Source organism: Cryptomeria japonica, unplaced genomic scaffold (genome assembly GCF_030272615.1).
Source record: "Cryptomeria japonica unplaced genomic scaffold, Sugi_1.0 HiC_scaffold_32, whole genome shotgun sequence".
NCBI lineage: Eukaryota > Viridiplantae > Streptophyta > Pinopsida > Cupressales > Cupressaceae > Cryptomeria > Cryptomeria japonica.
The window spans coordinates 117,501-140,000 of NW_026728854.1; the positions used below are offsets into that span (position 1 = coordinate 117,501).

A 22,500-nucleotide genomic window follows, 5' to 3' on the forward strand; every position below is an offset into this window, starting at 1 on the left:
ATGCGCACAGGAAATCGATCAGCCCTCACAATGGCCCAAGGCCAGAGATCGGACTGCTACGATTTACCCCAACAATCATCGTGCCACTCTTCGCAGAGAGGTGATAGACGCCAACGAGCCCGCGCATAGCAATCGAGGTGTAAAAAGGGCGTTGAAGGCAGGAAGCCTGGACGAAAGAGGCTACGAGGTCACCTCGAAGCGGTCTAAGAATCGGGCGCACTTGGGGCGACTACCAGTGCCAACCCCTTATCCCGCGGTGCGTCCGACACACAGAAATTTCCAAGGCGGCCAAGGAGCCTCCCCGCATAGCAATCGGGGTGTGAGGTTACGGATGCAGCATTGATAGCAATCGAGGTGTGAGGCGAAGGATGCAGAAGTGAGAGCCGAGGGATGTAGCAGAGATAGCAATCGGGGTGTGTGATGCAGAAGAGATAGCAATCGAGGTGTGCGGTGGGAAGGGCCCAGCAGCCAGAATGCATGAAGCGACGGATGAAGCAGTGATGACAACCGGGCTGTGAGGAGAGGAGGGATGCAGCCAAGAAAGCAATCAGGGCTCGAGGCAAGGGATGCATCAAGGATAGCAATCATGTTGTGAGGCGAGATTCCAAAGGCTAAACGTGAGAGGCTGCAGGGTCGACTCAGAGAGGTCTATGCATGTGAGAGGCTGAAAGCAAGGTCGACTCGGAGCGGTCTATGCATCGGGCGCGCTTGGGGCGACTACCAGTGCCAACCCCTTATCCCGCGACGCGTCCGACAAAGAGAACGTTCCAAGGCGGCAGAGGAGGTTACCAGCCGAAGGATGCAGTAGCAATAACAGGTATAGTTCCGCGGCGGCCGAGAAGACTCACCGCATAGGAATCGGGATGCGAGGCGAGGGATGCGGCGGGAAGGCCCCGACGGCTAAACGGAAGAGGCTGCAGGGCCGCCTCGGAATGGTCCAAGCATCGGATGCGATTGGGACGACTACCAGTGCCAACCCCTTATCCCGCGATGCGTCCGATACACAGATAGTTCCAAGGCGGCCGAGGAGCCTCACCGCATATCAATCGGGGTGCGAGGCGAGGGATGGGGCGGGAAGGCCCCAACGGCTAGACGGAAGAGGCTTCAGGGCCACCTCGGAATGGTCCAAGCATCGGACGCGCTTGGGGCGACTGCCAGTGCCAACCCCTTATCCCGCGATGCGTCCGATACACAGATGGTTCCAAGGCGGCCGAGGAGCCTCACCGCATAGCAATCGGGGGTGCGAGGCGAGGGATGGGGCGGGAAGGCCCCAACGGCTAGACGGAAGAGGCTTCAGGGCCGCCTAGGAATGGTCCAAGCATCGGACACGCTTGGGGCGACTACCAGTGACAGCCCCCTATCCCGCGATGCGTCCGATACGAAGATGGTTCCAAGGCGGCCGAGGAGCCTCACCGCATAGCAATCGGGGTGCGAGGTGGGGGATGCGGCGAGATGGCCCCAACGGCTAGACGGAAGAGGCCACAGGGCCGCGTCGGAATAGTCCAAGCATCGGACGCGCTTGGGGCGACTACCAGTGACAACCCCTTATCCCGCGATGCGTCCGATACGAAGATAGTTCCAAGGCGGCCGAGGAGCCTCACCGCATAGCAATCGGGGTGCGAGGTGGGGGATGCGGCGAGATGGCCCCAACGGCTAGACGGAAGAGGCTGCAGGGCCGCCTCGGAATAGTCCAAGCATCGGACGCGCTTGGGGCCACTACCAGTGACAACCCCTTATCCCGCAATGCGTCCGATACGAAGATAGTTCCAAGGCGGCCGAAGAGCCTCACCGCATAGCAATCGGGGTGCGAGGTGGGGGATGCGGCGAGATGGCCCCAACGGCTAGACGGAAGAGGCCACAGGGCCGCCTCGGAATAGTCCAAGCATCGGACGCGCTTGGGGCGACTACCAGTGACAACCCCTTATCCCGCGATGCGTCCGATACGAAGATAGTTCCCAGGCGGCCGAGGAGCCTCACCGCATAGCAATCGGGGTGCGAGGCGAGGGATGCGGCGAGATGGCCCCAAAGGCTAGACGGAAGAGGCTGCAGGGCTGCCTCGGAATAGTCCAAGCATCGGACGCGCTTGGGGCGACTACCACTGCCAACCCCTTATCCCGCGATGCGTTCGATACACAGATAGTTCCGAGGCGGCCGAGGAGGTGGGGGATGCAGCGAGATGGCCCCAACGGCTAGACGGAAGAGGCTGCAGGGCCGCCTCGGAATAGTCCAAGCATCGGACGCGCTTGGGGCGACTACCAGTGACAACCCCTTATCCCGCGATGCGTCCGATACACAGATAGTTCCGAGGCGGCCAAGGAGCCTCACCGCATAGCAATCGTGGTGCGAGGTGGGGGATGCGGCGAGATGGCCCCAACGGCTAGACGGAAGAGGCTGCAGGGCCGCCTCGGAATGGTCCAAGCATCGGATGCGCTTGGGGCGACTACCACTGCCAACCCCTTATCCCGCGATGCGTCCGATACACAGATAGTTCCAAGGCGGCCGAGGAGCCTCACAGCATAGCAATCAGGGTGCGAGGCGAGGGATGCGGCGAGAAAGCCCCAACGGCTAGAGGGAAGAGGCTTCAGGTCCGCCTCGGAATGGTCCAAGCATCGGACGCGCTTGGGGCGACTACCAGTGACAACCCCTTATCCCGCGACGCGTCCGATACACAGATAGTTCCAAGGCGGCCGAGGAGCCTCACCGCATAGCAATCGGGGTGCGAGGCGAGGGATGCGGCGAGAAGGACCCAACGGCTACACGGAAGAGGCTTCGGGGCCGCCTCGGAATGGTCCAAGCATCGGACGCGCTTGGGGCGACTACCAGTGACAACCCCTTATCCCGCGACGCGTCCGATACACAGATAGTTCCAAGGCGGCCGAGGAGCCTCACCGCATAGCAATCGGGGTGCGAGGCGAGGGATGCGGCGAGAAGGACCCAACGGCTACACGGAAGAGGCTTCGGGGCCGCCTCGGAATGGTCCAAGCATCGGACGCGCTTGGGGCGACTACCAGTGACAACCCCTTATCCCGCGACGCGTCCGATACACAGATAGTTCCAAGGCGGCCGAGGAGCCTCACCGCATAGCAATCGGGGTGCGAGGCGAGGGATGCGGCGAGAAGGACCCAACGGCTAGACGGAAGAGGCTTCGGGTCCGCCTCGGAATGGTCCAAGCATCGGACGCGCTTGGGGCGACTACCAGTGACAACCCCTTATCCCGCGACGCGTCCGATACACAGATAGTTCCAAGGCGGCCGAGGAGCCTCACCGCATAGCAATCGGGGTGCGAGGCGAGGGATGCGGCGAGAAGGACCCAACGGCTAGACGGAAGAGGCTTCGGGTCCGCCTCGGAATGGTCCAAGCATCGGACGCGCTTGGGGCGACTACCAGTGACAACCCCTTATCCCGCGACGCGTCCGATACACAGATAGTTCCAAGGCGGCCGAGGAGCCTCACCGCATAGCAATCGGGGTGCGAGGCGAGGGATGCGGCGAGAAGGACCCAACGGCTAGACGGAAGAGGCTTCGGGTCCGCCTCGGAATGGTCCAAGCATCGGACGCGCTTGGGGCGACTACCAGTGACAACCCCTTATCCCGCGACGCGTCCGATACACAGATAGTTCCGAGGCGGCCGAGGAGCCTCACCGCATAGCAATCGGGGTGCGAGGCGAAGGATGCGGCGAGAAGGACCCAACGGCTAGACGGAAGAGGCTTCGGGTCCGCCTCGGAATGGTCTAAGCATCGGACGCGCTTGGGGCGACTACCAGTGACAACCCCTTATCCCGCGACGCGTCCGATACATAGATAGTTCCAAGGCGGCCGAGGAGCCTCACCGCATAGCAATCGGGGTGCGAGGCGAGGGATGCGGCGAGAAGGACCCAACGGCTAGACGGAAGAGGCTTCAGGGCCGCCTCGGAATGGTCCAAGCATCGAACGCGCTTGGGGCGACTACCAGTGACAACCCCTTATCCCGCGACGCGTCCGATACACAGATAGTTCCGAGGCGGCCGAGGAGCCTCACCGCATAGCAATCGGGGTGCGAGGCGAGGGATGCGGCGAGAAGGACCCAACGGCTAGACGGAAGAGGCTTCAGGGCCGCCTCGGAATGGTCCAAGCATCGGACGCGCTTGGGGCGACTACCAGTGACAACCCCTTATCCCGCGACGCGTCCGATACACAGATAGTTCCGAGGCGGCCGAGGAGCCTCACCGCATAGCAATCGGGGTGCGAGGCGAGGGATGCGGCGAGAAGGACCCAACGGCTAGACGGAAGAGGCTTCAGGGCCGCCTCGGAATGGTCCAAGCATCGGACGCGCTTGGGGCGACTACCAATGACAACCCCTTATCCCGCGACGCGTCCGATACACAGATAGTTCCGAGGCGGCCGAGGAGCCTCACCGCATAGCAATCGGGGTGCGAGGCGAGGGATGCGGCGAGAAGGACCCAACGGCTAGACGGAAGAGGCTTCAGGGCCGCCTCGGAATGGTCCAAGCATCGGACGCGCTTGGGGCGACTACCAGTGACAACCCCTTATCCCGCGACGCGTCCGATACACAGATAGTTCCGAGGCGGCCGAGGAGCCTCACCGCATAGCAATCGGGGTGCGAGGCGAGGGATGCGGCGAGAAGGACCCAACGGCTAGACGGAAGAGGCTTCAGGGCCGCCTCGGAATGGTCCAAGCATCGGACGCGCTTGGGGCGACTACCGTTGCCAACCCCTTATCCCGCGATGCGTCTGATACACAGATAGTTCCGAGGCGGCCGAGGAGCCTCACCGCATAGCAATCGGGTTGCGAGGCAGATTATTGGGAAGGGAACCCCCTGGGATGCGGCTCAAGCAGTGCCCAAAGGGACTGGAATGCGGAATCACATCGAGAGACCCAAATGCTATACGAGGGCTCAAATCGAATTATCGATTTGGCCACGACATGGACGCATCGGAACGACTACCTTTGCCGAACCACTTGCAATTGCATCCATACCGAAACCAATAGACATTTCCGTTAGAGCCCTCGCATAGCATTCGGGAATCTCGCATGCCCCTCTAAATCGACCAATGCTGGCGCTCAATGAAAATCCGAGCGCTACCACCGTTCGAGCGCCAGCATTGGTCGAGTTAGAGGGGCACGGGGGAGAATGCTCCAGTCAACACCTCCCCTATATAAGTTATTTGTCCGATTCTCGCACAACCGTAGTCTGCCTCGTCGAATCAAACAACGGTCCCAGATTCCGACTTCCGTTCCGTAGAGACCCAAAAGCTAGATGGAGGCTCGCAAGAAAGAGAGTCGGCGCATAGCAATCGGGTTTCTCGAACGTTTAGGGACCGAGCTCACTTGCGGATAGGGCAAAATCCGCCAAGCAACCCAAAAGCTAGACGGGGGCTCGAATCGAATCGCCTAGGCGGCCACAACAACGACGTGTTGGATCGACTACCAGTGCCAAACCATTCAGCAAGACTAGTCTGTGTCGAGGCCGGATAGAGATTCTCAGAGAGCGCCCGCATAGCATTTAGGAGACCTGCCGCGTCCCTCACACTCGACAAATGGTGGTGCACGTTTATAAATCCGAGCGATCCCAACCCTTTCAAGCACCAACATCGGTCGAGATAGAGGGGCACGGAGGGGGCTGCGTGAGACAACACAGTCCCCTATATAAGTTATTTGTCCGATTCTCACACATCCGAAGAATGGTCATCAAATCGGACAACAGCCCAAACTTCCGACTTCCGTCCCAGAAAGCCCAAGAGCTATCTAAAACGTTCATGGCCGGAACTCGATCGCGGCTATACCAGTCCGCCAAGCAACCCAAAAGCTAGACTGGAGCTCTAGTCGAATCACCTCTGTGGCCATTGCAAGGACGTGTTGGAGCGACTACCATTGCCGAACCATTCCGCAGGTCGAGTCCATACCAAGGCCGCATAGAGATTCACGATGAGCTCCTGCATAGCAATCAGGAGACTTGCCGTGTCCATCACAATCGATAAATCCTGGTGCAAGATTTTTGCATCCGAGCGCTCCAACCAGTCGAGCACCAGCATCAATCGACATAAACGGGCACGGGGGGAGGATGCTCGAGAACACTACCTCCCCTATATAAGTTATTTGTCCGATTCTCAAGCAGCCGAAGTCTGGTCATCGAATCGGGTCAAAGACCACAACTTCCGACTTTACCCACAATGCAAGTCATCGAATCGAACATCGGCCCCCGAGTCGGACTCCATGCGTATGTCAGGTCATCGGACCCAAATTCCGCCTTCCTGCGCATGGCGGGCCATCAATATCAACTCGGTCATCGGACCCAAACTCCGCCTTTTTGCGTATGGCACGCCTTCAAATCGGTCATCGGACCCAAATTCCGCCTTCCTGTGCATGGCGGGCCATCAACATCAACTCGGTCATCGGACCCAAATTCCGCCTTTCTGCGCATGGCACGCCATCAACTCGGTCATCGGACCCAAATTCCGCCTTCCTGCGCATGGCAGGTCATCGGACACAAATTCAGACCTCGCCAATATGCCTACGTATCGAATCGGTCATCGGACCCAACTTCCGACTTCATCCATACTGTAGGGTCTTTGAGGTTGGCGCGGTGCGCTCAACCCAGGGAGTCGACCCATCGAAGCATACACCTCCCCTATATAAGCTATTTGTCCGATTCCCACACCTGTGTAGTTTGCACCTCTGACCAGGACATCGACCCCAACTTCCGAACTCGACTGCAACGACGGCACCAGCGCCTTGGTGCGCACCTTGCGACGCACAGTCCCAACATTCGCCTTCCTGCACATGGCAGGTCATCGGACCCAAATTCCGACCTCGCGAGTATGCCTACATATCGAATCGGTCATCGGACCCAACTTCCGACTTCATCCATACCGTAGGGTCTTTGAGGTTGGCGCGGTGCGCTCAACCCGGGGAGTCGACCCAACGAAGCATACACCTCCCCTATATAAGCTATTTGTCCGATTCCCACACCTGTGTAGTTTGCACCTCCGATCAAGACATCGACCCCAACTTCCGAACTCGCCTCCAACGACCGAACCAGCGCCTTGGTGCGCACCTTGCAACGCACAGTGCCAACATTCGCCTTCCTGCACGTGGCAGGTCATCGGACCCAAATTCCGACCTCGCGAGTATGCCTACATATCGAATCGGTCATCGGACCCAACTTCCGACTTCATCCATACCGTAGGGTCTTTGAGGTTGGCGCGGTGCGCTCAACCCGGGGAGTCGACCCAACGAAGCATACACCTCCCCTATATAAGCTATTTGTCCGATTCCCACACCTGTGTAGCTTGCACCTCCGATCAGGACATCGACCCCAACTTCCGAACTCGACTAAAAAGACCGCACCAGCGCCTTGGTGTGCACCTTGCAACGCACAGTGTCAACATTCGCCTTCCTGCACATGGCAGGTCATCGGACCCAAATTCCGACCTCATGAGCATACCTACTAATCGAATTGGTCATCGGACCCAACTTCCGACTTCATCCATACCGTAGGGTCTTTGAGGTTGGCGCGGTGCGCTCAACCTGGGGAGTCGACCCATCGAAGCATACACCTCCCCTATATAAGCTATTTGTCCGATTCCGACACCTGTGTAGTTTGCACCTCCGCTCAGGACATCGACCCCAACTTCCGAACTCGCCTGCAACGACCGAACCAGCGCCTTGGTGCGCACCAAAAGTGCGCACTTTTGGAGGGCACTTTTGTGCGCTCCAAAGGTGCGCACTTTTGGAGGGCACTTTTCTGCGCTCCAAAGGTGCGCACTTTTGGAGGGCACTTTTTGGAGGGCACTTTTCTGCGCTCCAAAGGTGCGCACTTTTGGAGGGCACTTTTTGGAGGGCACTTTTCTGCGCTCCAAAGGTGCGCACTTTTGGAGGGCACTTTTTGGAGGGCACTTTTCTGCGCTCCAAAGGTGCGCACTTTTGGAGGGCACTTTTTGGAGGGCACTTTTCTGCGCTCCAAAGGTGCGCACTTTTGGAGGGCACTTTTTGGAGGGCACTTTTCTGCGCTCCAAAGGTGCGCACTTTTGGAGGGCACTTTTCTGCGCTCCAAAGGTGCGCACTTTTGGAGGGCACTTTTTGGAGGGCACTTTTCTGCGCTCCAAAGGTGCGCACTTTTGGAGGGCACTTTTCTGCGCTCCAAAGGTGCGCACTTTTGGAGGGCACTTTTCTGCGCTCCAAAGGTGCGCACTTTTGGAGGGCACTTTTGTGCACTCCAAAGGTGCGCACTTTTGGAGGGCACTTTTCCTGTGCTCCAAAGGTGCACACCTAGGTGAGCACCTTCGACCACACCTTGTAGCACACCAAACTCTGACTTTCGACTTCATCCGCAATGCAGGGTCTTTGAGGTTGGCGCAATGCGCACAACCAGGGGAGTCGACCCATCAAACCCAACACCTCCCCTATATAAGCTATTTGTCTGATTCTCATACATGCGTAGCCTGCAGGAGCAATTAGGACATCGACCCCAACTTTCGGCTTCTAAACGAAAACAAGGTCTTTGAGGTTGGTGTAATGCGAACAACTAGGGGAGTCAACCCATCAAACCCAACACCTCCCCTATATAAGCTATTTGTCTGATTCTCATACATGTGTAGTCTACAGGAGCAATTAGGACATCGACCCCAACTTTTGACTTCTTAACGAAAACAAGGTCTTTGAGGTTGACGTAATGCGCACAACCAGGGGAGTCGACCCATCAAACCCAACACCTCCCCTATATAAGCTATTTGTCCGATTCTCATACATGTGTAGCCTGCAGGAGCCATTAGGACATTGACCCCAACTTTTGACTTCTTAACGAAAACAAGGTCTTTGAGGTTGGCGTAATGCGCACAACCAAGGGAGTTGACCCATCAAACCCAACACCTCCCCTATATAAGCTATTTGTCTGATTCTCATACATGTGTAGCCTGCAACAACGATTAGGACATCCACCCCAACTTCTGAATTCGTCTGCGTTGACCGCACCAAAGGTGCACGCCTTGGTGCTCACCAAAATCCGACTTCCGACTTCTTCTGCTATGCGGGGTCTTTGAGGTTGGCGCAGTGCGCACAACCAGGGGAGTCAACCCACCGAATGCAACACCTCCCCTATATAAGCTATTTGTCTGATTCTCATACATGCGTAGACTGCAGCAATGATTAGGACATCCACCCCAACTTTTGACTTCTTAAACAAGACAGGGTCTTTGAAGTTGGTGCAGTGCACACAACCAGGGGAGTCGACCCATCAAACGCAACACCTCCCCTATATAAAGCTATTTGTCCGATTCTCATACGTGTAGTCTGCAGCAGCGATTAGGACATCGACCCCAACTTCCGAATTCGTTTGCATTGACCGCACCAAAGGTGCACGCCTTGGTGTGCACCCTGGAGTGCACTTTGGTGCTCACCTCGGTGCACACTTTGGTGTGCACCTCGGTGTGCACCAAAGGTGCGCACCTTGGAGCGCACCAAAGGTGTACACTTTGGAGCGCACCACATAGGGTCTTTGAGAGGTTGGCGCAGTGCGCACACCAAGGTGGGTGTTGAGGTGCGTGCCGAGGTGGGTGGGTGCTAGGGTGCGCTCCATGGTGGGTGCCAGGGTGGGTGCGTGCTAGGGTGGATTCCAAAGAGGGTCATAGGGTGGGTGCCAAGGTGGGTTGGTGATATAGTGGGTTCAAAGGTGGGTACTAGGGTGGGTTCCAAGGTGGGTCACAAGTTGGGTGCCAGGATGCGTGGGTGTTAGGTTGGGTGCCAAGGTGGGCTCCTGCGTGGGTGGGTGCTAGGGTGGGTTTCAAGGTGGACGCGAGGGCGGGTGCCAAGGTGGGTAACAAGTTGGGTGTTAGGATGGGTGAGTGCTAGAGTGGGTGCCAAGGTGGGTGGGTGCTAAGGTGGATGCCAAGGTGGTTCACAGGGTGGGTGGGTTCTAGGGTGAGTTCCAAGGTGGGTCACAGGTTCAGTGCTAGGGTGGGTGTCAAGGCGGGTGTCGAGGTGCCTGGGTGCTAGGGTGTGGATGCCAATGTGGGTCATAGGGTGGGTACTAGGGTGGGCTGCAATGTGGGTGCCAAGGTGGGTAACATGCTCGGTGGGTTCTAAATTGGGTGCCAGGGTGGGTGTGCACCCACCTTGCCCGAGGTGGGTGCCAAGGTGCCAGTGTGGGTGGGTGCTAAGGTGGATGCCAAGGTGGGTGAGAAGGTGGGTGATAGGTTGAGTGGTAGGATGGGTGGGTGCCAAGATGGGTCACAGGGTGGGTGCAAGGGTGGGTAGGTGCTAGGGTTGGTGTCAGGGTGGGTGGGTGCTAGGTTGGGTTCCAAGGTGGGTGCGAGGGTGAGTGTCAAGGTGGGTCACAGGTTAGGTGCTAGGATGGGTGAGTGCTAGGGTGCAAAGGTGCCAGGGTGGGTGCTAGGATGGGTCGATGCTAGGGTGAGTGGCAAGGTGGGTCCACAAGTGTCAAGGTGGGTGCCGAGGTGGGTGCCAAGTCGGCGACTGCTATGGTGGATGCCAAGGTGGGTCACGGGGTGGGTGCCAAGTTGCTAGGTTGGGTTCCAAGGTGGGTGCCAACGTGGGTGCTAGGGTGCGTGGGTTAAAGGGTGTGTCACAACGTGGGTGCCAGGATGGGTGCGCACCCACACTGGCCAAGACGGGTGCGGGTGCAAGGTTGGGTTCCAAGCCCGGTCACAGGCTGGGTGCTAGGATGGGTGGGTGCCAAGGTGGGCACCAGGGTGGGTGCACCCACCCTGGCCAAGGTGGGTCACGGGGTGGGTCCTAGGGTGGGTAACGGGGTGGGTACTAAGGTGCGTGCCAAGGTGGGTCATAGGGTGGGTGCCAAGGTGGGCACCAGGGTGGGTGTGCACCAACCCTAGCCAGGGTAGGTCACGGGGTGGTTGTCGGGGTGGGCGTCAAGGAGCCAAGGTGGGTGGCAAGTAGCCAAGTTGCGTGCCAAGGTGGGTGTCGGGGTGGGTGCCAAGGATCCAAGGTGGGTGCCAAGGAACCAAGGTGGGTGTCTGGGTGGGTGCCGAGGTGGGAGCCAGGGTGGGTCCCAAGGTGAGTGCAAAGGTGGGTGCCAGGGTCAAGGTGAGTGCCAATGTGGGTTCCAAGGTGCCAGGGTCAGGGTGAGTGCCAATGTGGGTTCAAAGGTGCTAAGTTGGGTGCGAGGTTGGGTGCGAGGGTGGGTGGGTGCCAAGGTGTGCTAGGTGGAAGCCCGGGTGGGTCGGCATCCCATGGGTGTCGAGTTGGGTGCCTGATGGGTGCTTCTTGTCAAGTTTTAGTCGTCGGGACTCATTTCGAGCCTTAGAGGTCGTTTCTTGTCCGGTTGCCCTGTCTTCGACCTGGGAACCCAATTTTGGTCCTCGAGTCCCATTTTTTTTTGTCTCGCATCCCACTTTTGGCCTGTGGCCTTTTCGGGGTCGATTCTCGTTTTGGGCATCAGAGCATGTTTCTTCTCCTAAAACCCAATATTTGTTTATTAAGTCTCGGAACACATTTTTGTTCTCGTGGACCCATCATGGGTCTTGGAACGCATTTGTGGTCCTTGGGTCCCATTTTGCATCCCGAAACTTGTGTTTTGGTGCTTGATCCCTATTTTGGGTGCCCACCTTGCACCAAGTGCGCACCCGGGGCAAACCGAGCGCCTTGGTGCACCGGGGCAAGATCGAGCGTGCACCCGAGGCGCCCCGAACATGCACCAAGGTGCACTCGGCCCACATGTGAGCGCAGGTCGTTGCGCCCGAGGTGGTGTGTGGGCACCGCGTTGCAGACGGGACACTGCACGCACACGACGCCCCCTCCAGGTGCACGCACGTAGGCCGGGCCGGGTGCACACCCGACGCCCTAGCAAGGTGCGCGCACCCGGGCAGGGCTCACACTTGGCGAACGGGGCGCACTTCGCGAGGGAGGGTGTGCACCTCGACGGGGGTGGGTGGCCGGGGTGGATTCGCACGTGGGTCGCGGTTTGCTAAGTACACACTGCGACAAGCTCATAACGGGTGCGATCATACCAGCGTTAGTGCACCGGATCCCATCAGAACTCCGCAGTTAAGCGCGCTTGGGCCGGAGTAGTACTGGGATGGGTGACCTCCCGGGAAGTCCCGGTGTTGCACCCTTTTTTAGTTTTTCGCCGGGCGTCGCAATGCTATTTGAATAAACCTTTTGCCCGTTTGCGTTCTCGTCGGGGCCGGGCCGGGCCGGGGTGCGCTGCCCGCACTACCGCGCGCGCGGGGGCGACACCGAGCGCGCACCCGAGGCGCCCCGAGCACACAGGCCACGGTGCAACCCGGGCGTTGTGCGCGCACCCCGGTGCGCCCGAGGTGCTGCGCGCGCACCCAGGTGAAATCGGTGTGCACCTCGGCCAGTGCGCGCTCGGTCGAGTCGCGCACGTTGGCCAAGGTGCACGGTGATGTTTCTTACTCTAAGGTTCCGCACCAGACGCCCGGGACAGGTGAGCGAAGCTGGGCGGGGCCGGGTGCGCGGCCGGGGCAGGTGCACGCAGCTGGAGAGAGCTTTGGAGCACACTTCGGAGCGCACCAATGATGCGCTCCATTCAAAAGTTTCCTGAAAAGGCAAAAAAAGTTGAGATTATAGAATTTCCCACTTGAGAGATTGTAAAAAAAAAAAATTTAAAATGAAGGAAACGCGGGTGCCAAGGTGTGCGCAGCCCAGCCAAGGTGTGCGCACCAAGGCGCCCACCCTGGCGAAGGTGCACGCAAGGTGCGCACCCGAGGCAAACCGGACAATTAACCCAACTTTCGACTTCGCGCGCACCTTGGAGCGCACTTCGGAGCGCTCCTTGGTGCGCACCAATCTTGGGCACCTCGGAGTGCACCATGGCGCCCACCAAGGTGCGCACCCGGGGCAAACCGAGCTCCGACTTCGTGCGCACCTTGGAGCGCACGAAAGGTGCGCACCATGGCGCCCACCAAGGTGCGCAGCCCAGCCAAGGCGTGCGCATCAAGGTGCGCACCCTGGCGAAGGTGCGCACCCGGGGCAAACCGAGCTCCGACTTCGTGCGCACCTTGGAGCGCACAAAAGGTGCGCAACCCAGCCAAGGTGTGCGCACCCCGGTCAAACCGAGCTCCGAATCGTGCGCACCAGAGGTGCACGCCATCGTGCGCACCTTGGAGCACACTTCGGAGCCCTCCTTGGTGCGCGCCGATGTTGCGCACCTCGGAGCGCACCCGGGGAAAACAATGCAATTAACCCGACTTTCGACTTCGTGGGCACCTCGGAGCGCTCTCGGGTTCGCACCTCGGAGCACACCGAGGTGCGCACCTTTGATGCGCTGCCTTCACCAATTTCCAGAAAAGGCAAGAAAACATTGAGAAGGTGTGCGCACCGAGGTGCCCACCCTGGCGAAGGTGCACGCGAGGTGCGCACCCGGGGCAAACCGGGCTCCGACTTCGTGCACGCCGCACCTTGGAGCACACTTCGGAGCGCTCCTTGGTGCGCACCAGGGCGCGCAACCCAGCCGAGGTGCCCACCCCGGCGAAGGTGCACGCGAGGTGCGCACCCGGGGCAAACCGGGCTCCGACTTCGTGCACGCCATGGTGCCCACCGCGGCGAAGGTGCACGCGAGGTGCGCACCCGGGGCAAACCGGGCTCCGACTTCGTGCACGCCGCACCTTGGAGCACACTTCGGAGCGCTCCTTGGTGCGCACCATGGTGCCCACCAGGGCGCGCAACCCCGCCGAAGGTGCACGCGAGGTGCGCACCCGGGGCAAACCGGGCTCCGACTTCGTGCACGCCGCACCTTGGAGCACACTTCGGAGCGCTCCTTGGTGCGCACCATGGTGCCCACCAGGGCGCGCAACCCCGCCGAAGGTGCACGCGAGGTGCGCACCCGGGGCAAACCGGGCTCCGACTTCGTGCACGCCATGGTGCGCACCGCGGCGAAGGTGCGCACCCGGGGCAAACCGGGCTCCGACTTCGTGCACGCCGCACCTTGGAGCACACTTCGGAGCGCTCCTTGGTGCGCACCAGGGCGCGCAACCCAGCCGAGGTGCCCACCCCGGCGAAGGTGCACGCGAGGTGCGTACCCGGGGCAAACCGGGCTCCGACTTCGTGCACGCCGCACCTTGGAGCACACTTCGGAGCGCTCCTTGGTGCGCACCATGGTGCCCACCAGGCCGCGCAACCCAGCCAAGGTGTGCGCACCAAGGTGCACGCGAGGTGCGCACCCGGGGCAAACCGGGGTCCGACTTCGTGCACGCCGCACCTTGGAGCACACATCGGGGCGCTCCCGGGTTCGCACCGGCGTTGCGCACCGTGGTGGGCACCTCGGAGCACACCAAGGTGGGCAGCGAGGTGCGCACCTTTGATGCGATGCCTTCACTAATTTCCATAAAAGGCAAAAAAAAAACGAGATTTTAAAATTTCCGTTTTGAAAGATAGTGAGAAAAAGGGAATGCTGGTGCCATCTTGAGCCCGCCCTGGTGCGCAGCCCAGCCAAGGTGTGCGCACCAAGGTGCCCACCCTGGCGAAGGTGCGCGCCCGGGCAATTAACCCAACTTCCAACTTCGCGCGCGCCAGGGTGGGAGCGCACCCAACAACCGGGCCTGGGAAGAGCCAATGCGAGAAACCCCACCAAACGCTCTGACAAAAAAAGAGGGGGCGCTCCAGTAACCCCGCTTCGGAGCGCACCCTGGGCAAACCCAGCCAAGGTGCCCACCCCGGCCAAGGTGCAGGCGAGGTGCGCACCCGGGGCCGAGGTGCGCACCCGGGGCAAACCGGGCTCCGACAACGTGCACGCCGCACCTTGGAGCACACTTCGTAGCGCTCCCGGGTGCGCACCTCAGAGCACACCAAGGTGGGCAGCGAGGTGCGCACCTTTGATGCGCTGCCTTCACTAATTTCCAGAAAAGGCAAAAAAAAAAGGAGATTTTAAAATTTCCGTTTTGAAAGATAGTGAAAAAAACGGAACGCGCGTGCCATCTTGAGCCCGCCCTGGTGCGCAGCCCAGGTAAGGTGCCCACCCTGGCAAAGGTGCGCACCCGGGCAATTAACCCTACTTCCGACTTCGTGCGCGCCAGGGTGGCAACCGGGCCTCGGAAGAGCCAATGCGAGAAACCCCACCAAACGCTCCGACAAAAAAAGAGGCGGCGCTCCAATAACCCCGCTTCGGAGCGCAGCCGGGGCAAACCCAGCCAAGGTGCCCACCCCGACGAAGGTGCACGCGAGGTGCGCACCCGGGGCAAACCGGGCTCCGACAACGTGCACGCAGCACCTTGGAGCACACTTCGAAGCACTCCCGGGTGCCCACCGGCGTTGCGCACCGTGGTGGGCAGCGAGGTGCGCACCTTTGATGCGCTGCCTTCACTAATTTCCAGAAAAAGGCAAAAAAAAATGAGATTTTAAAATTTCCGTTTTGAAAGATAGTGAAAAAAAAGGAACGCGGGTGCCATCTTGAGCCCGCCCTGGTGCGCAGCCCAGGCAAGGCATGCGCACCAAGGTGCCCACCCGAGGTGCACACCCGGGGCAAACCGGGCTCCGACTTCGTGCAGGCCGCACCTTGGAGCACACTTCGGAGCGCTCCTTGGTGCGCACCATGGTGCCCACCAGGGCGCGCAACCCAGCCAAGGTCTGCACACTAAGGTGCCCACCCCGGCGAAGGTGCACGCGAGGTGCGCACCCGGGGCAAACCGGGCTCCGACTTCGTGCACGCCATGGTGCCCACCGCGGCGAAGGTGCACGCGAGGTGCGCACCCGGGGCAAACCGGGCTCCGACTTCGTGCACGCCGCACCTTGGAGCACACTTCGGAGCGCTCCTTGGTGCGCACCATGGTGCCCACCAGGGCGCGCAACCCAGCCAAGGTGTGCGCACCAAGGTGCACGCGAGGTGCGCACCCGGGGCAAACCGGGGTCCGACTTCGTGCACGCCGCACCTTGGAGCACACATCGGAGCGCTCCCAGGTTCGCACCAGCGTTGCGCACCTTTGATGCGCTGCCTTCACTAATTTCCAGAAAAGGCAAAAAAAAACGATATTTTAAAATTTCCGTTCTGAAAGATAGTGAAAAAAACGGAACGCGGGTGCCATCTTGAGCCCTTCCTGGTGCGCAGCCCAGGCAAGTTGTGCGCACCAAGGTGCCCACCCTGGCGGAGGTGCGCGCCCGGGGCAAACCGGGCTCCGACTTCGTGCACTGCATGGTGCCCACCAAGGCGCGCAACCCAGCCAAGGTGCCCACCGCAGCGAAGGTGCACGCGAGGTGCACACCCGGGGCAAACCGGGCTCCGACTTCGTGCACGCCGCACCTTGGAGCACACTTCAGAGCGCTCCTTGGTGCGCACCAGGGCGCGCAACCCAGCCGAGGTGCCCACCCCGGCGAAGGTGCACGCGAGGTGCGCACCCGGGGCAAACCGGGCTCCGACTTCGTGCACGCCATGGTGCCCACCGCGGCGAAGGTGCGCACCCGGGGCAAACCGGGCTCCGACTTCGTGCACGCCGCACCTTGGAGCACACTTCGGAGCGCTCCTTGGTGCGCACCATGGTGCCCACCAGGCCGCGCAACCCAGCCAAGGTGTGCGCACCAAGGTGCACGCGAGGTGCGCACCCGGGGCAAACCGGGGTCCGACTTCGTGCACGCCGCACCTTGGAGCACACATCGGGGCGCTCCCGGGTTCGCACCGGCGTTGCGCACCGTGGTGGGCACCTCGGAGCACACCAAGGTGGGCAGCGAGGTGCGCACCTTTGATGCGATGCCTTCACTAATTTCCATAAAAGGCAAAAAAAAAACGAGATTTTAAAATTTCCGTTTTGAAAGATAGTGAGAAAAAGGGAATGCTGGTGCCATCTTGAGCCCGCCCTGGTGCGCAGCCCAGCCAAGGTTTGCGCACCAAGGTGCCCACCCTGGCGAAGGTGCGCGCCCGGGCAATTAACCCAACTTCCAACTTCGCGCGCGCCAGGGTGGGAGCGCACCCAACAACCGGGCCTGGGAAGAGCCAATGCGAGAAACCCCACCAAACTCTCTGACAAAAAAAGAGGGGGCGCTCCAGTAACCCCGCTTCGGAGCGCACCCTGGGCAAACCCAGCCAAGGTGCCCACCCCGGCCAAGGTGCAGGCGAGGTGCGCACCCGGGGCAAACCGGGCTCCGACAACGTGCACGCCGCACCTTGGAGCACACTTCGTAGCGCTCCCGGGTGCGCACCTCAGAGCACACCAAGGTGGGCAGCGAGGTGCGCACCTTTGATGCGCTGCCTTCACTAATTTCCAGAAAAGGCAAAAAAAAAAGGAGATTTTAAAATTTCCGTTTTGAAAGATAGTGAAAAAAACGGAACGCGCGTGCCATCTTGAGCCCGCCCTGGTGCGCAGCCCAGGTAAGGTGCCACCCTGGCAAAGGTGCGCACCCGGGCAATTAACCCTACTTCCGACTTCGTGCGCGCCAGGGTGGCAACCGGGCCTCGGAAGAGCCAATGCGAGAAACCCCACCAAACGCTCCGACAAAAAAAGAGGCGGCGCTCCAATAACCCCGCTTCGGAGCGCAGCCGGGGCAAACCAAGCCAAGGTGCCCACCCCGACGAAGGTGCACGCGAGGTGCGCACCCGGGGCAAACCGGGCTCCGACAACGTGCACGCAGCACCTTGGAGCACACTTCGAAGCACTCCCGGGTGCCCACCGGCGTTGCGCACCGTGGTGGGCAGCGAGGTGCGCACCTTTGATGCGCTGCCTTCACTAATTTCCAGAAAAAGGCAAAAAAAAATGAGATTTTAAAATTTCCGTTTTGAAAGATAGTGAAAAAAAAGGAACGCGGGTGCCATCTTGAGCCCGCCCTGGTGCGCAGCCCAGGCAAGGCATGCGCACCAAGGTGCCCACCCGAGGTGCACACCCGGGGCAAACCGGGCTCCGACTTCGTGCAGGCCGCACCTTGGAGCACACTTCGGAGCGCTCCTTGGTGCGCACCATGGTGCCCACCAGGGCGCACCCGAGGCAAACCGGGCTCCGACTTCGTGCACGCCGCACCTTGGAGCACACATCGGAGCGCTCCCAGGTTCGCACCAGCGTTGCGCACCTTTGATGCGCTGCCTTCACTAATTTCCAGAAAAGGCAAAAAAAAACGATATTTTAAAATTTCCGTTCTGAAAGATAGTGAAAAAAACGGAACGCGGGTGCCATCTTGAGCCCTTCCTGATGCGCAGCCCAGGCAAGTTGTGCGCACCAAGGTGCCCACCCTGGCGGAGGTGCGCGCCCGGGGCAAACCGGGCTCCGACTTCGTGCACTGCATGGTGCCCACCAAGGCGCGCAACCCAGCCAAGGTGCCCACCGCAGCGAAGGTGCACGCGAGGTGCGCACCCGAGGTGCACACCCGGGGCAAACCGGGCTCCGACTTCGTGCACGCCGCACCTTGGAGCACACTTCAGAGCGCTCCTTGGTACGCACCAGGGCGCGCAACCCAGCCAAGGTGCTCACCCCGGCGAAGGTGCACGCGAGGTGCGCACCCGGGGCAAACCGGGCTCGGACTTCGTGCACGCCGCACCTTGGAGCACACATCGGAGCGCTCCCGGGTTCGCACCAGCATTGCGCACCTTTGATGCGCTGCCTTCACTAATTTCCAGAAAAGGCAAAAAAAAGAAAAAAATGAGATTTTAAAATTTCCGTTTTGAAAGATAGTGAAAAAAACGGAACGCGGGTGCCATCTTGAGCCCGCCCTGGTGTGCAGCCCAGGCAAGTTGTGCGCACCAAGGCACCCACCCTGGCCAAGGTGGGTCACGGGGTGGGTCCTAGGGTGGGTAACGGGGTGGGTACTAAGGTGCGTGCCAAGGTGGGTCATAGGGTGGGTGCCAAGGTGGGCACCAGGGTGGGTGTGCACCAACCCTAGCCAGGGTAGGTCACGGGGTGGTTGTCGGGGTGGGCGTCAAGGAGCCAAGGTGGGTGGCAAGTAGCCAAGTTGCGTGCCAAGGTGGGTGTCGGGGTGGGTGCCAAGGATCCAAGGTGGGTGCCAAGGAACCAAGGTGGGTGTCTGGGTGGGTGCCGAGGTGGGAGCCAGGGTGGGTCCCAAGGTGAGTGCAAAGGTGGGTGCCAGGGTCAAGGTGAGTGCCAATGTGGGTTCCAAGGTGCCAGGGTCAGGGTGAGTGCCAATGTGGGTTCAAAGGTGCTAAGTTGGGTGCGAGGTTGGGTGCGAGGGTGGGTGGGTGCCAAGGTGTGCTAGGTGGAAGCCCGGGTGGGTCGGCATCCCATGGGTGTCGAGTTGGGTGCCTGATGGGTGCTTCTTGTCAAGTTTTAGTCGTCGGGACTCATTTCGAGCCTTAGAGGTCGTTTCTTGTCCGGTTGCCCTGTCTTCGACCTGGGAACCCAATTTTGGTCCTCGGGTCCCATTTTTTTTTGTCTCGCATCCCACTTTTGGCCTGTGGCCTTTTCGGGGTCGATTCTCGTTTTGGGCATCAGAGCATGTTTCTTCTCCTAAAACCCAATATTTGTTTATTAAGTCTCGGAACACATTTTTGTTCTCGTGGACCCATCATGGGTCTTGGAACGCATTTGTGGTCCTTGGGTCCCATTTTGCATCCCGAAACTTGTGTTTTGGTGCTTGATCCCTATTTTGGGTGCCCACCTTGCACCAAGTGCGCACCCGGGGCAAACCGAGCGCCTTGGTGCACCGGGGCAAGATCGAGCGTGCACCCGAGGCGCCCCGAACATGCACCAAGGTGCACTCGGCCCACATGTGAGCGCAGGTCGTTGCGCCCGAGGTGGTGTGTGGGCACCGCGTTGCAGACGGGACACTGCACGCACACGACGCCCCCTCCAGGTGCACGCACGTAGGCCGGGCCGGGTGCACACCCGACGCCCTAGCAAGGTGCGCGCACCCGGGCAGGGCTCACACTTGGCGAACGGGGCGCACTTCGCGAGGGAGGGTGTGCACCTCGACGGGGGTGGGTGGCCGGGGTGGATTCGCACGTGGGTCGCGGTTTGCTAAGTACACACTGCGACAAGCTCATAACGGGTGCGATCATACCAGCATTAGTGCACCAGATCCCATCAGAACTCCGCAGTTAAGCGCGCTTGGGCCGGAGTAGTACTGGGATGGGTGACCTCCCGGGAAGTCCCGGTGTTGCACCCTTTTTTAGTTTTTCGCCGGGCGTCGCAATGCTATTTGAATAAACCTTTTGCCCGTTTGCGTTCTCGTCGGGGCCGGGCCGGGCCGGGGTGCGCTGCCCGCACTACCGCGCGCGCGGGGGCGACACCGAGCGCGCACCCGAGGCGCCCCGAGCACACAGGCCACGGTGCAACCCGGGCGTTGTGCGCGCACCCCGGTGCGCCCGAGGTGCTGCGCGCGCACCCAGGTGAAATCGGTGTGCACCTCGGCCAGTGCGCGCTCGGTCGAGTCGCGCACGTTGGCCAAGGTGCACGGTGATGTTTCTTACTCTAAGGTTCCGCACCAGACGCCCGGGACAGGTGAGCGAAGCTGGGCGGGGCCGGGTGCGCGGCCGGGGCAGGTGCACGCAGCTGGAGAGAGCTTTGGAGCACACTTCGGAGCGCACCAATGATGCGCTCCATTCAAAAGTTTCCTGAAAAGGCAAAAAAAGTTGAGATTATAGAATTTCCCACTTGAGAGATTGTAAAAAAAAAAAATTTAAAATGAAGGAAACGCGGGTGCCAAGGTGTGCGCAGCCCAGCCAAGGTGTGCGCACCAAGGCGCCCACCCTGGCGAAGGTGCACGCAAGGTGCGCACCCGAGGCAAACCGGACAATTAACCCAACTTTCGACTTCGCGCGCACCTTGGAGCGCACTTCGGAGCGCTCCTTGGTGCGCACCAATCTTGGGCACCTCGGAGTGCACCATGGCGCCCACCAAGGTGCGCACCCGGGGCAAACCGAGCTCCGACTTCGTGCGCACCTTGGAGCGCACGAAAGGTGCGCACCATGGCGCCCACCAAGGTGCGCAGCCCAGCCAAGGCGTGCGCATCAAGGTGCGCACCCTGGCGAAGGTGCGCACCCGGGGCAAACCGAGCTCCGACTTCGTGCGCACCTTGGAGCGCACAAAAGGTGCGCAACCCAGCCAAGGTGTGCGCACCCCGGTCAAACCGAGCTCCGAATCGTGCGCACCAGAGGTGCACGCCATCGTGCGCACCTTGGAGCACACTTCGGAGCCCTCCTTGGTGCGCGCCGATGTTGCGCACCTCGGAGCGCACCCGGGGAAAACAATGCAATTAACCCGACTTTCGACTTCGTGGGCACCTCGGAGCGCTCTCGGGTTCGCACCTCGGAGCACACCGAGGTGCGCACCTTTGATGCGCTGCCTTCACCAATTTCCAGAAAAGGCAAGAAAACATTGAGAAGGTGTGCGCACCGAGGTGCCCACCCTGGCGAAGGTGCACGCGAGGTGCGCACCCGGGGCAAACCGGGCTCCGACTTCGTGCACGCCGCACCTTGGAGCACACTTCGGAGCGCTCCTTGGTGCGCACCAGGGCGCGCAACCCAGCCGAGGTGCCCACCCCGGCGAAGGTGCACGCGAGGTGCGCACCCGGGGCAAACCGGGCTCCGACTTCGTGCACGCCATGGTGCCCACCGCGGCGAAGGTGCACGCGAGGTGCGCACCCGGGGCAAACCGGGCTCCGACTTCGTGCACGCCGCACCTTGGAGCACACTTCGGAGCGCTCCTTGGTGCGCACCATGGTGCCCACCAGGGCGCGCAACCCCGCCGAAGGTGCACGCGAGGTGCGCACCCGGGGCAAACCGGGCTCCGACTTCGTGCACGCCGCACCTTGGAGCACACTTCGGAGCGCTCCTTGGTGCGCACCATGGTGCCCACCAGGGCGCGCAACCCCGCCGAAGGTGCACGCGAGGTGCGCACCCGGGGCAAACCGGGCTCCGACTTCGTGCACGCCATGGTGCGCACCGCGGCGAAGGTGCGCACCCGGGGCAAACCGGGCTCCGACTTCGTGCACGCCGCACCTTGGAGCACACTTCGGAGCGCTCCTTGGTGCGCACCAGGGCGCGCAACCCAGCCGAGGTGCCCACCCCGGCGAAGGTGCACGCGAGGTGCGTACCCGGGGCAAACCGGGCTCCGACTTCGTGCACGCCGCACCTTGGAGCACACTTCGGAGCGCTCCTTGGTGCGCACCATGGTGCCCACCAGGCCGCGCAACCCAGCCAAGGTGTGCGCACCAAGGTGCACGCGAGGTGCGCACCCGGGGCAAACCGGGGTCCGACTTCGTGCACGCCGCACCTTGGAGCACACATCGGGGCGCTCCCGGGTTCGCACCGGCGTTGCGCACCGTGGTGGGCACCTCGGAGCACACCAAGGTGGGCAGCGAGGTGCGCACCTTTGATGCGATGCCTTCACTAATTTCCATAAAAGGCAAAAAAAAAACGAGATTTTAAAATTTCCGTTTTGAAAGATAGTGAGAAAAAGGGAATGCTGGTGCCATCTTGAGCCCGCCCTGGTGCGCAGCCCAGCCAAGGTGTGCGCACCAAGGTGCCCACCCTGGCGAAGGTGCGCGCCCGGGCAATTAACCCAACTTCCAACTTCGCGCGCGCCAGGGTGGGAGCGCACCCAACAACCGGGCCTGGGAAGAGCCAATGCGAGAAACC

At 60.8% G+C, this 22,500-nt stretch overlaps 2 non-coding genes across 2 annotated transcripts; both read left to right on the plus strand.

Moving 5' to 3' along the window:
* The first annotated feature begins 11,966 nt into the window (after positions 1–11,966).
* Positions 11,967–12,085, plus strand: LOC131861668 (5S ribosomal RNA). The gene has a single exon (XR_009360701.1). It is a non-coding gene; the product is annotated as a 5S ribosomal RNA (ribosomal RNA).
* A 7,823-nt stretch (positions 12,086–19,908) lies between these two features.
* On the plus strand, positions 19,909–20,027 carry LOC131861651 (5S ribosomal RNA). Its single transcript, XR_009360684.1, has one exon. It is a non-coding gene; the product is annotated as a 5S ribosomal RNA (ribosomal RNA).
* The last annotated feature ends 2,473 nt before the right edge of the window (positions 20,028–22,500 follow it).